General features: G+C 43.6%; 1 pseudogene; it reads right to left on the minus strand.

Annotated features, from left to right (window-relative positions):
* Positions 1 to 4,550: 4,550 nt before the first annotated feature.
* LOC104416893 lies at positions 4,551 to 14,089 on the minus strand (annotated as a pseudogene).
* Positions 14,090 to 15,084: the final 995 nt, after the last annotated feature.

The raw sequence follows: 15,084 nt of genomic DNA on the forward strand, positions 1-15,084 counted from the left end.
GAGGTATCATTCAATCAATCAACAAGGAGATCCAGCCACGGAAAGTGCAATTTTATGTTGACATGATTGTAGTTCACACCAGATAGCGTTTCATATTAGGCATGCATTATAATTCACGATAAAGACATGGACAATTTTAAGCACGATTCAATTATATTCACATGATTTCAAATTTTGTTTAATTAACGCGCATTTGCATTGTGCCCCAATGCTTGAGGATGAGCATTATGAAGATTTCGATTTTTTTTTTATCAAAATGATTATATTTCTCGTGTAACTATTATTAGCTTTGACAAAACGCAAACCATGATCTTAGAATAATCAAAATGCACGCTTTTTTTTTTTTTTTTTACATTAGGAATATCTCTTCATTCTCTCTCTCTCTTAAAAGAAAGAATTGAGATGTCAATCCTCAAGTGCGGCAACTAAATGGGGCATTGGGAGATTTTCAACAATTCAAATTCCACCAATTACATACAAACTGCACTAGATTAAGGGCACCCAAACATGGCAATTTACAAGGTATTCCCTAGACTTTTACGTAGCAAAGCATATGTGCTCGTGCCTATGGATATAAAAAAAAAAAGTTGACAACTTTTTAAAGATTTGATCTAAAGTATATTTTGCTTAAAACAATAGTGGAGACTCAAGACGCATATCCAAACATAGTAATTTGAAGATAAAATGAATCAATCTATCTATTGCTAGATTGAACTAAATGGAGCATCGGGAGATTTTCATCAATTCAAATTCCACCAATTACATACAAAGTACACTAGATTAGGGGCACCCCGAACATGGCAATTTACAGGGTATTCCCTAGACTTTTACGTAGCAAAGCATCTGTGCTTGTGCTTATGGATTATAAAAAAAAAAAAGAGTTGACAATTTTTTAAAGATTTGATCTAAAGTATATTTTGCTTAAAATAGTAGTGAAGACTCAAGATGCATATCTAAACATAGTAATTTGAAGATAAAATGAATCAATCTATCTATTGCTAGATTGAGAGAAATCTCAACCTAGAGAGGGGAGAACGATGATAGTTCTAGAACTTTGTATTAATCACCATCCTAATTTTTTCCTTGCCTACACCTTTTGCCCTCTAAATTGAAAAGAGAAACAAAAATGTACATTCTCAACGATTCCGAGGTGCAGAAGGATGAAGATGGTTTTTATAAATCTCTCCAACCTATGTTGAAGAAAAAGAGAACAAGGAAGAATGCCCTAGGGATATGGAAGTGGGGACTGTGACAAGTACATTGCATGAACTTCTTTTTATAACACATGGGAATCGGAGAGAGGGGTGGTCCTGAATCTCCCGATTTTAGGACTCTCTCGCAGGCCCCCTCCTTTTGTCGAAAGTGCCCAAAGTGGCTGCTCGAATCATGCTCGATTGTTTTTTTCCTGGCCAATCGGCACTGGAGAGAGCCTAGGAGCATGCAAAGCCATCATGGGCTCCTCCCTTCGCCCTCACATGCACGCACCTTCCAACCTCTTTCTAGTCCCTCTCTTCAAAGACAAACGAATAATACAATATCATGTGCGAGTCGATGATGGTAGGTCGACCTCGAGTCTCTGGAATCGCCCATGAATCTCTTTTCACCATATGTATTATCCTACATATGTCCGGGCGATGCATTCGAGTTCATGAATCCACATATATACAGTTACGAGAAGGGAGAATTTTCAGACTTGATTATGCTTGACACATTTTTATCCATGGTCTTTTCAGGATTTTTACTCAATTTATTCCAGTGTCAAGTATCAAGTACTTAATGTAAAGAGAAAACACCAAAATCCCATTTAATTTGACTATCGGTCTTTTATCCTTAGTAAATAACTATTTGTACATAACGTTGAGTCCTACAATAACCTTGTCAACTATTTTAAAAGGTTTTATTGTGAGATAAAAACGTTATCTTTACTTGACGGAAAAGCTAACTTGAGGTAGGTAATACCTTAAAAGTACTGCATACCGAAGATTTGGTTTGACAACCTACAGGGCACAAGACCCTAGTCGTCTACAGAGGATTTGACATGCTTAAGCCAAAAGGGGCTCCAGGATGAAGCATGGTGAATAGTATCATCCACATGTTGGCAAGTTAGCATGAGAATTAAAGCACAAGATCTTGAGCACGGCTCCCTTGGATTAGCCTTGAATAGAGATCTTCCCCTCAACCCAATTTGGTTCGACCCTTCCCTTTTCGGCTACTCTAAGACAACAAATCCACGGATCTTATGGGAAACACTTCAGTGCTTTGGGCCCAGTTTGTTGGTCTGTATTTTGGGCCCAGTTTAGTCAACTAATTTTAGTCTTTACAACCTAGCACGTCTGCGGTGTGTCTGGGCAAGTCCTGTATGGGTGACTCAGTAGATCACTCGAACCGAGGATGTTATTCTCTGCAAGAGTAGTTCGATGTCATTGCAAGCAAGGCACGATGCGAAGCATTTATATCGATCAGCACAACGGGAATTCCTGGCCTGATTAATCAGCTCTAAACGAAATCCAGTTGGAGGAGAGACCGTGGTTTGTTGACACTACTATTACAATCTTGCTGTTCTTCCGGTAGCTTTCAAGAGTTTGGTGTGAGCTGATGCTTTTTAGCAACCGAATAGAGCAACGTAAAAAGGGTGCACTCCGTTTTCCAGTTTTGCTTTTCAGTTTCATGAGATCTTCTCAATGTTAAGAAGTAACAGGGAATGCAATTTTTATGAAGTGCTTCAACTCAGATCAGTCGGCCCATGGTCATGGCATATTCTTCTTCTTCTTCTTCTCTCGTCAATCAAGAGAGTTGTCCGAGAAAATCAAAGTTTTCGATATAAAGTTCCAGATAACGGGTCATGCTCCGCACTGCAGAAGTCGATGGAAAAGCAACCCGAACCCACTCAGATTTGAGAGAGCGCCAAAATTTGTAGGCGAAGTGGAAGCACTAGAAGCATCTCATATGAGCACCATCGACGAGCTGCGATTCGACATGAAACGTTCTGGACTATGAATACGACGTGTGACCTTTCGTGGATTTACTGGACCTGAATCGGAATTCCTTCAACTCGGATCTTGTTCATGGTCTCCAAATGATGTCCTGCACAATTCAGCTACTGCGGTGAGAGGAGGAAGATTTTGCGTTTGTATACGTTATATATAATTTGTGAGAAGATGGTATCAACAAATCAGAGTGGCGCAGCGGAAGCGTGGTGGGCCCATAACCCACAGGTCCCAGGATCGAAACCTGGCTCTGATAGAATAGAGTAGCTTCCGACCGGTCACCATCCTTTTTATTATTTTGTTTATTTCCTCTCTCTCTCTCTCTCTCTCTCTCTATTTTATGGCTATATTTTGGAGCTGAGAATCTCTGGAGGTAGCTGCTATGTCATTATCATCAGCAACTTGTCTGAAATCACTTGTCAGAGTCCAAGTTACCAGGCGGAAAGTGGCATTTGAACTTGGGAGGATTCGTTTGTGGTTGCATCTCATCCCACGAAAATGCATGGTGAAGCGGCACTAGATTGAATTCCGACGTAACCAGACCCGAGCTAATTCCGCACCTGATACGCACTGACCAAGCATTCGTGGATGTATGGCGTTCTGCCCGCTCCAAACGCTTTTAAATCCTGAAGTCTGCATGACGATTCGAACAACGATGTCTGCTGTAATCTATGTTTCCTATCTCGCAGTGGACGTTGTTCAGCAGTTTTTTTTTTTTTTTTTTGTCTAAAATATGGATGAAATATATTAATTAGCCGAGTGCTTGGTAAATACATCACGAGCATCAGCACATAGCAGATCTAACAGAGCAAACGGGGGTTGGGAGACCCAATTTGTAGGAAGAAAATTCATGCCATGGGCTTTCACAAACCAATCCGCTACTTTGTTAGTCTCTTTGTTGCAATGGGCTAGTGTTAGGCCCGGTAAGGCTAGCATCTTTGTCTTGGCCCGGTCCACCAGTGGTTGTGCATCCCAGCTGAACTCCTCAGAACAAAGAGTGTACTTTTTTTCGGGGGAAACTTGAGGAGGAGAAAATCTAGGGTTTGGACAAGCGCCACAGTCTCCGCTTGTTCCACCGAGCTAACTGCAATTGATTTGGTGAACCCATCAACTATTCTGCCAAGGGAATCTCGACATATGCAGGCGACGTTGTTCAGCAGTTTGGGCTACTCAGTTTCCAGAAGTTTAGAAACCTGGACATGCGGATCATTCCCTAATGGGCACAAACCAAAGAATAAGAGAATAGATTACTATTGGAATTCCTTAAATTCAAAGCCCTTACATACATGTATTTAAGATCACGTGAACCTATCATATATGATGAGCATTCACCTCGGTGTCGACTTTTTAATTGTCTGATAGATTATTGATTTGTTCAAGTCAGGCTTGCAAGATTCATCAAAGGTCGAGACGTATAAGAGAACGCAATCTATTTTTCTTTCCTTCATTCTGTCGATCAAGATGCATCCAAAACCACCAGATTCAGTGCTGGCTTCTCATTGCATATAAACATTACATGTTACACTTGGATTGACATCCCACAGAAACCGGGGATTTGCTCTCCTAATCAACTCCCATATGCCGATGTAAAAACGGTGCTACACCGATGGTCTTCGTCCTCAAGATCTTTCTCGGAAGTATTCCCCACTTGGTCCTGTCCTTCTTGTTCTGTTTGTTGATCCTGTCCTTGGTTCCCACATAATGGAAAAACTTCCATTTACTAAAGACTTCGATTGACATTACAATGTTTATAATTAGATTGAAGAGATGCAAGTTCAGAGTGAAACGACGCTTTCCGAACCAAGTGAACAAAACCATTGCACGTAGGGGACGTACCTACGCAATGGGACTCGGCAAACATCTGAATCAGCGCAGAGACGGGAGTTCAGTTCCAACAGCTGCCACGTTCGCTTGCAGTGGATGCAACCGCCCGGAACCCGTAATTTGCAGCCTGCAAGGTGGCGGATCAGCAATTCTAGGCCCTTGCAAGCCTCAAAGCTGCACGGCGGCTGATCCTTCCTGAAGACTTTGTCATGGGGCCCGATCGTCTGGCACCCGTCTCTACAATATGAACTAGAGCTTCCGTTGCTTCACATAGTTGCAAGTAGATCTTCCTCTCATTCTTCCTTCTGATCCTCCCCTTAATTTGCTGCTTTATTAGATCTCGAATTGATGTCCCTTTCTGTCCACTTTTCTTATAGAACCCAAAGTAGGGAAAAGAATGATGAGACGCAAATAATAAGTTCCAATGCTTACGTTGTCTTCGTCAATGACGCACTGTAGTGGCTCTTTTTCTAGTAAGGGGTGACTCTGCTTCATTGCAGCCCATCCTTCGGTGGCCGACACGTCCTTGAAGTTCTTCACGATCATGCGGTCACAGATGAAGCTAAGACGAGGACCATCACAGAGCAATACAAGCTGAAAGATATCAATGACGTTCTCCATGTTTAGTAGGCCCTGCTCAAGTTGCTGCTCGCAGATTTGCTTAAGCCGAGGAACCATGAATGAGTATGAGAGCACCAGTAAAGGCACAAAGAACTCAGCCATGTCTTGGTTTTGAAACTACACATGAAACACAAGCAATGCTTAGCATAGAATACTGTGAGTAGAAAGTCTAAAATGTCCCTAAATCCTTGAAGCGACAGTGAGGGAGATATGGGGCACGTTTGGTAACGTTTCTGTTCAAAAATTATTCCAAAGGAACAGAAATAGCAAAAACTATTTTTGCTTCAAGGAACAATTTTTGAACAAAAGAAGGCGTTTGATAAACTTGTTCCGGAATAAAAAATAAACGAAACACGTTTGGTAAATTTGTTTTTTTTTTGTTTCTTTTAATTTTTTTCTTTTTTTCTTCTTTTGGCCGGTCGCCGGCCTCGGCCATGGCCGGCGACTGGCCAACGAAGGCTGGCGGCCTCGCCCAGATCCGGCGAGCCCGAGCTCGCCCGGCCTTGCCCCGCGCCGGCGAGCCCGAGCTCACCCGGCCACCGACGAGCCTCGGCCTCACCGAGCCACGGCCAAGCGGCGAGCCTCGCCGGGCCGATGACGCTTCAGCGAGGTTGCCGGCCCTCGACAGCGTCGCCAGCCCTTAACGGCCGGTCGCCGGCCATGGCCAAGGCCGACCGGCCAAAAAAAAGAAAAAGAAAAGAAGAAAAAAAGAGAAGAAAAAGAGAGGAGAGAGAAAATTTATTCTTAAAAATTATTCCGAAACAAGAAACATGTTTTTCTTGTTTCTCGTTTCTATTCCAATTGTGTTCTTGGGAACAAAAAAATAGATTTGGAACAAAAACGCAAACAAACGCGTTTTTTTTTTTTTTTTGTTCCTTGGAACAATAAAACAGAAAATTTGTTCATAAACAAAAAAAAAAAAGAACGTTAACAAACAGCCCCATGGTTACTAGGATGAGTACAAGAATCAAACAAAAACATGAATAGCTGTGGCCAAGTCCTCTCCGATGGTAGCTGCTGGACCTTCCCGGCAGCTATGGTGGCAGCCACTAGAGAGGGCTTGGCCAAGCCGTGGTGTGATAATCTAATTTAGTTTTTATTTTTTTATTATTTTTCTGACGTGGTGCTTGGTGGGCACCACATCATTGCCGCATGTCTTAAGAAAGTAACAAAATAAGACACGTAATGATTCGATTGAACCAATTTGCCTAGTTTTTGCACTTTTTGTAAATTTCATGACTCAATCGCACTTTCTTGACAAGTTTTGTCGCGACCTACCCTCGAGGGGGAGGGAGCAGGTTTAGAGGTATTGCCTAAAAGACGGGACTAAGGCCCATGATCAGGCGTGGGCTCTCCCAAGCCCATACCCCGCGTGACATTGGGATATTCTTTAGAAATTTTGCACAAAAGGAGTCGCCACTAGCCTATTGGGGTCGGCTAGAAACCAAGTGAGATATGGGAGTATACCTCACTTCCTACGCAACCAGAGAATCTAGGTTCGGGGACTTGATTACACTAATTAATCAATTAGTGCCCTTTCGGTACCTAATCTTGTTCATTTTAACAAAATGATTTTTGACAGACAGTTTGGATTAATTTTATACTTATCCACTAACATGTGAGGTGATCATGCGGGTGCGCAATCATTAAAGTAAACATCATAATTATCAAGATTCTAATTGCCATAAAATTAAACACATGCAATCAAACATAATTAGATATGCAAATTAAACATGCAACATAATCGAAATACGAGCACATAAAGGTCTAATTACGCTAAAATGGCAATACATGGCAAGTCCTAATCAAACCCCATCATTTTTTTTATTTTCGAAATTTTTAATTTTTTAATTTTTTTTTAATTTTTTTAATTTTTTAAATAAAAAAAAAAAGAAAAATAACTAATTTCTAATTTTTAAATAATTTTTTTTTAAAATTTTGAAATTGTTTTAAAAAAATTTTTAAATTTAAAAAAAAAAAAAATAATAATAATTTTTTTGGATTTTTCGAAATTTCTTTTTTTATATATATTTTTTATAAAAAAAAAACTAAATAATAAAGTAAACTAAAATAAGATTCGGGGCCGGACCGGGTCGGGTCCCGGTCGGAGACCCGGACCGGGTTCGGTCTCCAATTAGGCTAGGCCCGATCGCCTTTGATCGGGCCTTCACTTAGCTTCGACTTGGGCCCATCGTTTGGGCCCAAGTCGGGATAAAGGCCGAGTTGGGCCAGACCACAGATCTGGCCCAACTCGACCTGCAATCCCCGGGTCGCGACTGCTCAGTCGCGACCAAGGATGCCGGAACGGCGAATGCCTGCGGCGGCGATGTCTCAGGCCGACGGGGGACACGGCTCGAGCTCTCCAGTCACGGCGGTATCCCTCCGGCCACCAGCAGTCCTAGGGGGCCCTACGTGGAGCAATCGAGGGGCGGAGTTTCACTCGGACAATTCCACAAACAGGTTGCATACACTAACAAAACTAATAGACTTTGTCTCGGTCGCAGCCCGAGCATCTATCCGAACTTCGGGGGGACATGGCGAACGGCAAGCGGGGTAACAAGGACGGGGAAGGTGGCCGGAGCTCGCCCGAACTAACCGGGATGAGTTCCGGCCGACTCATTTCCAGAAATGCACACCAGAAATTTCGATGAAAGGCCTACCTGGTTTCAGACGGGAATGGCAGCTTGGAAGACGCGTCTGCGGCGGTGGCGGCGGCGATGGCGGCTGGAGATGCGTCGGCGGTGGTTGCAGCGGTTGGGAGACGCGTTGATGGCGGTGGCGACGGCGATGGCGGCCCGGAGATGCGTCGGCGGTGGTTGCGGCGGTTGGGAGACGCGTTGACGGTGGTGGCCTCGGCGAATTCCCCCTCCCGTTTTTTCTGTTTCTCTCGCGCTCCCCCGGTTCTCTCCGATCCGCCTCCCGGTTCTTTTTCCTTTTTTTTTTTTTTTTGGTGCAGATGCCCCCTGATTCTCTTCGCGTGCGCGCGAATCAGCTCCGCGTGCGTCCGAATCGGCTCTCCCCAACCGGGTGACCTGCCGGCGAGATGATGATGTCTCCTCCGCCTCTGCCCCCTGCTTTCGGCTCGCCATTTCCCCACGCGATCACAGCTGCTTTCGCTTGTTGGTTCCCCGTGCAGCAAGCGGCCGAGGGAGAAGACAACGGGGCGGGCCGGGCCGGAGGAAGAAGAGAGCTGGGCCGCGTGAGGGAAAAGAAAAAAAAAGTAAAAGTAAATGGGAGGGTTGGGCTTAGGCCCACGCAGGAAAAAATAAAAGGAAAAAAGGGGACGAGTCGGGCCAAGGCCGGATCCGGCCCGACCCGGACCTCACAACTTTTTTTTTTTTTTAAAAGAAATTAATAGCTAAATTTTTTATTTTCATTTTTTTTAAAAGGAAATTAATAGCTAAATTTTTTGATTTTGATTTTTGATTGATTTTTTTTTTTATACTATTTGAAAGATAAAAAACTAGGTGTCAACAGCTGCCCCTCTTTGAATGTAGCCTCGAAGAGGTTGCAATCAAAGACAGACGACACCTAAATTAATTTTGGCGATAGAAAGACCCTAGGTGCATATGCACATATTAGGTCGACGAAAAGGACTCATAATTATGAAAATGCGTCTTGTCAATAAGGTGAAGAAAAACTTCGGGCTGCAGAAGCCCACCGAATCCTAAAAAGTGATGAAGACTCCAGGATACAAGGCTCTCCGGGTCATAAGAGGTGAGGAAGACTCCAGGATATAAGGCTCTCCGGGTCGTAAGAAGGGTGAAAGACTCCAGGATACAAAAGCTCTCCGGGTCATAAGAAAGGTGGAAGACTCCGGGATACAAAGCTCTCCGGGTCATAAGAAGTGAGAAAGACTCCAGGATACAAGGCTCTCCGGGTCATAAGAAGTGAAAAAGACTCCAGGATACAAGGCTCTCCGGGTTATAAGAAGTGATGAAGACTCCAGGATACAAGGCTCTCCGGGTCATAAGAGGTGAGGAAGACTCCAGGATACAAGGCTCTCCGGGTCATAAGAGGTGAGGAAGACTCCAGGATACAAAGCTCTCCGGGTCATAAGAGGTGAGGAAGACTCCAGGATATAAAACTCTCCGGGTCATAAGAAGTGAGGAAGACTCCAGGATACAAGGCTCTCCGGGTCATAAGAAGGGTGAAAGACTCCAGGATACAAAAGCTCTCCGGGTCATAAGAAAGGTGGAAGACTCCAGGATACAAAGCTCTCCGGGTCATAAAAGGTGAGGAAGACTCCAGGATACAAGGCTCTCCGGGTCATAAGAAGTGATGAAGACTCCATGATACAAGGCTCTCCGGGTCATAAGAAGTGAGGAAGACTCCAGGATACAATGCTCTCCGGGTCATAAGAAGTGATGAAGACTCCAGGATACAAGGCTCTCCGGGTCATAAGAAGTGAGGAAGACTCCAGGATACAATGCTCTCCGGGTCATAAGAAGTGAGAAAGACTCCAGGATACAAAGCTCTCCGGGTCATAAGAAGTGAGGAAGACTCCAGGATACAAAGCTCTCCGGGTCATAAGAAGGGGGGAAGACTCCAGGATACAAAGCTCTCCGGGTCATGAGAAGAAGGGGAATGACCGAGGTCTCATCGTGTAAAAGCGAGTTTTGATTGGGTATAATAGTCTCATCGTGTACGAACGGGTTTTGACTGAGAGGTAGGTTTCACCGTGTACGAACGGGTTTCGATCGAATGATAGTCTCACCGTGTATGAACGGATTTCGATTAAGAGGCAGACAAGTATGGTTTACGGATGAACCCACCAATCTTGGAAATGACATGGTTTAAGGTTAACCATAAACCTTTGGTTTTTAGGGAAGCACTCGCTAACCCCTTAGAAAACCGCATGGCTTCACCGATGAATCCTGTCAAACTCAACTTAAGCAAATGTCATTAGAGACGTCATCAAGAGATGTATTGGCAAATTGCAGCAATAGTTGAACAAAATAATCAAGCTAAGTCCGACTACTTTAGAAAACATTCGATGTTCGTCAACCTCATGTGACGCAAAATTGTCATCTTGCTCATGGATATATCATTAATCATCAAATTCTCTAGGAGACAAGTTCTTATCAGAACGGCTACGACTCGAGAAAAAGGTTCATTAAGCATGCCAAACTAAAGCTTGTTAGTGAGAAAGGGTTTCTCACGCACTTTCAATAAAATGGCTACTTGATCCCATCCATTCATGTGGGAGATAATTGGTTGCTGAAGGTATCTCACATAACCTACGTCGAAGGCTTCCAGAAACATTCGGAATGAGCACAATCTAATCGATTAAAAAGGTCTTTTGAAAGGACCGCAATATAGGTTCGGTTAGGGCTTACACAAAGAAATTATTGCTTTGAGGCCAAAAAGGAACATTTGTCACTATCTTCATCGGCTTTACAAGTCGAGAGCTTGGGAGATGAGACAAGATAGAATTACTTCCACTCCTTCGAGCAGTAGCTTCTTTGTGGCATTCTCATTTTCACTCAAACCATCCCAATCAGAGGAGACTTCGGAAGAGGGTTGTAATGTTGGCTTGGGGAGAGGCTCGAAAGGCTTAAAACTTTCAACAGGGTCTTTAGGAGTCGATGATCATCATGGCATTGTGACCAGGTCACTTGATCCTTCCAAATCATTTGGCTTTTGAAATATAACGCATCTCGAAAGTCCATTGACTAATCATCTATGCATGGGAGCTTTGCCCGCTTTTTCTAATTTTCTTTGCACTTGCAATGATTTTTTAATAATTTTTTTTTTGCAGGCACTGGGACTTTGATAATAAATTTTTTTTTCACATAAGATGCAGCCTTTTGGCTTCTTTTTTTTTTTTATGTGGGCATTGGCCTTGCTTTTACCGAGCACACTGCTTTTTATGCCCCCTAATTTGTCGAACTTTTTGCTCTTTGAACTTTTGGAGCTCTTATGACTTTCGAGATGCTTTTCGCATTTCCTCATGACTCTCAATTGTATTTGGTCAATTCTCATGCTTTGCCCGGTGAAGGGAGATGATCACCACTCGGGGTTTAAAAATGAATAATCAGGCCCAAATTGGTTAAAGCAATGGATATGTGTTTGGGTAGAGAAGGAAATGCTCTTCTTCACTTTGGGATGAGTCAAGATCTAATGAGAATTCCTTTGAAGCTATCACCAGAAGATTGATTCAAGTGAAAGTAATAGGATCTTTCCCAATCCTTTGCTTTACAACACGACTGTAACCTCCTATGCTGCCCCAATTTCGGGTTGTCCTCGACAGGGGTATTTTGGAGGATCATCTCTATTTGGCCTGAAGGGCTAGCAATATGTCAGCTTGGTGTTTGGGATTGGTGAAGGAAATTCCTTTGTCATTTCGATCTTCATGCTCAATGCGAATGGATCCTTCGTCCTAAGAGAAGGTTATTTTTCACTCAACTCTTGGAAGTGTTTGAAGGATGTGTTTGGAAATGACTTACCTTTCTTCATCCTAAGCACTCCTTGTTTGGCATGATTAATGTTTCAACTTTTATCCGAATAACATCATTCTTACGAGCTCCCCTCTTTGAGAATTACTGACATGAAGCGCGTATAGTGGCACCAGAAAATAGGTGGTGGGAATGAGGCTACGCCCCTTTTTTTTTTTTTTTTTTTTTTTTACCTCTCATTTAAGAAAAAGAGATATTCAACCATTTGTGCGGAGACTTGATGGGTCATTTGAATCGACTTTTCCCTCCGCCATTTTCCTCATCGAACGGTAAGATGCCTGAAACACAAATAGATATGCGTGTATGTGATATATGTATGATATCTATGATGCTATGCATGATGCCATGTGACTCGATTGCGCATGAAGTGGTTCTTCGACCTTGATTTCAATCATGGAAAGTATTTCTTGACTGCATCGAGTTTACAGGTCTAGGCAATTCACCGCCATCCATTTCAACTAAATCATAGCACCACCAGGCAAAATCTTTTTAATGACATACGGCCCTTCATAGTTCGGGGTGAATTTTCCACGAGGGTCCGGGTATAATCGGAAGCACTTTCCTCAAAGCACAGGTCATTGACTTCAAAGTATCTAGGACGCACCCTTCGATTGAAGGCTTTTGCAACTCGTCTCGATAGCATTGGCCATGACACACGGCTTGCAATCTCTTCTCATCAATCAAGTTTAACTGTTCATGCCTCGTTGCATCCACTCGGTCTCATCGAGCACAGATTGGGAAAGGACCCTTAGAGAAGGGACCTCAACTTCAACAGTAAGACCGCCTCCATCCCATACACGAGTGAAAAAGGAGTTGCCCCTGTGGAGGTGCGGATAGAAGTTCGATACGCCATTAACGCGTAAGGGAGTCTATCGTGCCAATCACGATAATTCTCGGCAGTCTTCGATAGGATTTTCTTTATGTTCTTGTTCGCCGCCTCCCTTTGCTCCATTCATCCGAGGACGATACGGTGACGAGTTCAAATGCTTAATTCGAAACTCACTAAACAATCCATCTACGACTTTGTTGTTCAAATTAGTGCCATTGTCGGTAATGATCGCCTCCGGCACCCGTAGCGAGCGACAATGTCGCGACGAATGAACTTCGCCACATTCTTGGCAGTAACATTAACATATGAATTGGCCTCGATCCACTTGGTAAAATAGTCTATCGCCACCAGGATAAATCGATGCCCATTTGAAGCTTTGGGGTTAATGGGCCCAATCACGTCAATTCCCCACATTGAAAAGGGCCAGGGTTGAGACATTTGGTGAAGTTCATTTGGAGGGGCATTTATCCTATCCCCATAAATCTGGCACTGGTGACACCGTCGTACGTGCTGAATGCAGTTGGACTCCATGGTTAGCCAATAATAACCGAGTCGCATGATTTTTCTTACCAAGAAGTGTCCATTCATATGGGGGCCACACTCCCCTTCATGTATCTCCTTCATCAAACGGTCGGCTTCTTTAGCGTCGACACACCTTAGCAATGTCGAGTCGAAGGACCTTTTGTAGATGACATCTCCACTGGCGAAGAATTTCGATGCTAACTTTATTAAATGCTTTCTATCTGCTGCTTCACTTCCTTCGGGAAATTCACCATTCTGCAGATACTTCAAGATGTCATGATACCAAGGCTGTCCGTCCGGTTCTTCTTCAATCATCATGCAATAAGTGGGCGCCTAAAGATTTCAATTCTTAATGGTTCAATGTCCAAGCCTCCAGCTATTTGTAACATTGAAGACAAGGTAGCTAGGGCATCGCAAACTGATTTTGAGACCTTGGCAAGTATTCAAATGCTATTTCTTGAAATTCTTCCGTCAACTTCCCAGAAATCATGATACGGAATCAATTTAGAATCATGTGTTTGCCATTCGCCTTTAGTCTGTAAGATTATAAGGGCTGAATCACCATAAACCTGCATCTTTCGGATCTTCATGTCAATAGCAGCTTGGAGGCCGAGAATGCACGCCTCATATTCGGCAATATTATTCGTGCAAGGGAACGTCAATTTAGCGGCAACAGGGTAGTGCTGACCGTCTGGGGAGATAAGAACCGCCCCGGTACCCGACCCAGCTAAATTAACTGCACCATCGAAGTACATCGTCCATTTGTCACTTGATACAAGTAAAATTTGTTCCCCTGCATCACTATCCTCATCAGATGTCCCTGGACCTCTCGGGACTTTCGCCAACATGTCTGCTATGGCGCGACCTTTAATGGACTTCGCCCTGTGCTCGAACGTCAAACTCGAAATTAAGATTTGCCACTTGGCCAACTTGCCAACCAAGTGCCGGCTTCTCCGGGAGGTATTTGATGGGATCATTTTCGGTCACCAACAAGATTCGATGATGGAGCGTATATTGCCGCAGCCTGTGCAAAACCCAAATCAAGGCCACGCAAGTTCTCTCAACTTCTGTGTAGTTCATCTCGGAAATAGTAAACTTCTTGCTCAAGTAGTATATCGCACATTCTCTCCCGTCATTTGGTCTTTTCTGTGCTAACATGGCTCCCAACGATTCATCATGTATGGTCAAGTACAAAATTAAGGGAATTTTAGGGAGAGGGGGTACTAAAATTGGTGCGTGAGTGAGATAGTGTTTTATCTTCTCGAAGGCACCCTGGCACTCGATATCCCACTCAATCTTTGCGTTCTTTTCAAGAGCTTGAAGAATGGCCTCGCTGTTTGCAGATAACCGACGGATGAACCTCGCCACATAATTGAGCCGCCCCATCAAGCTGCGAACCTCCTTGGTGGTGGTCGGGGCTCGTAAATCACAAATAGCCTTAACCTTTGACGGATCAATCTCTATGCCCTTGTTACTAACCATGAACCCTAACGGCTTCCCGATCTCGTCCCAAAACGCATTTTGTGGGATTAAGGCGCAGCTTGAATTTCCGAAGACGCTTGAACAGCTTTTGCAAGACTCCAACATGGTCCTCACCCCGTCTTGACTTTGCAATCATATCATCCACGTATACCTCGATCTCCTTGTGCATCATGTCATGAAACAACGTGACCATGGCCCTTTGATACGTTGCCCCGCATTCTTTAGACCAAAAGGCATCACTTTGTAGCAGAAAGTTCCCCAAGGAGTTATGAATGATGTTTTGCTCCTATCCTCCTTCTTCATACGGATTTGATTATATCCGGAAAAACCGTCCATGAAGGAGAATAACTCAAATCCTGCC

The sequence above is a fragment of the Eucalyptus grandis genome, chromosome 8, assembly GCF_016545825.1.
Source record: "Eucalyptus grandis isolate ANBG69807.140 chromosome 8, ASM1654582v1, whole genome shotgun sequence".
NCBI classification, from domain to species: domain Eukaryota; kingdom Viridiplantae; phylum Streptophyta; class Magnoliopsida; order Myrtales; family Myrtaceae; genus Eucalyptus; species Eucalyptus grandis.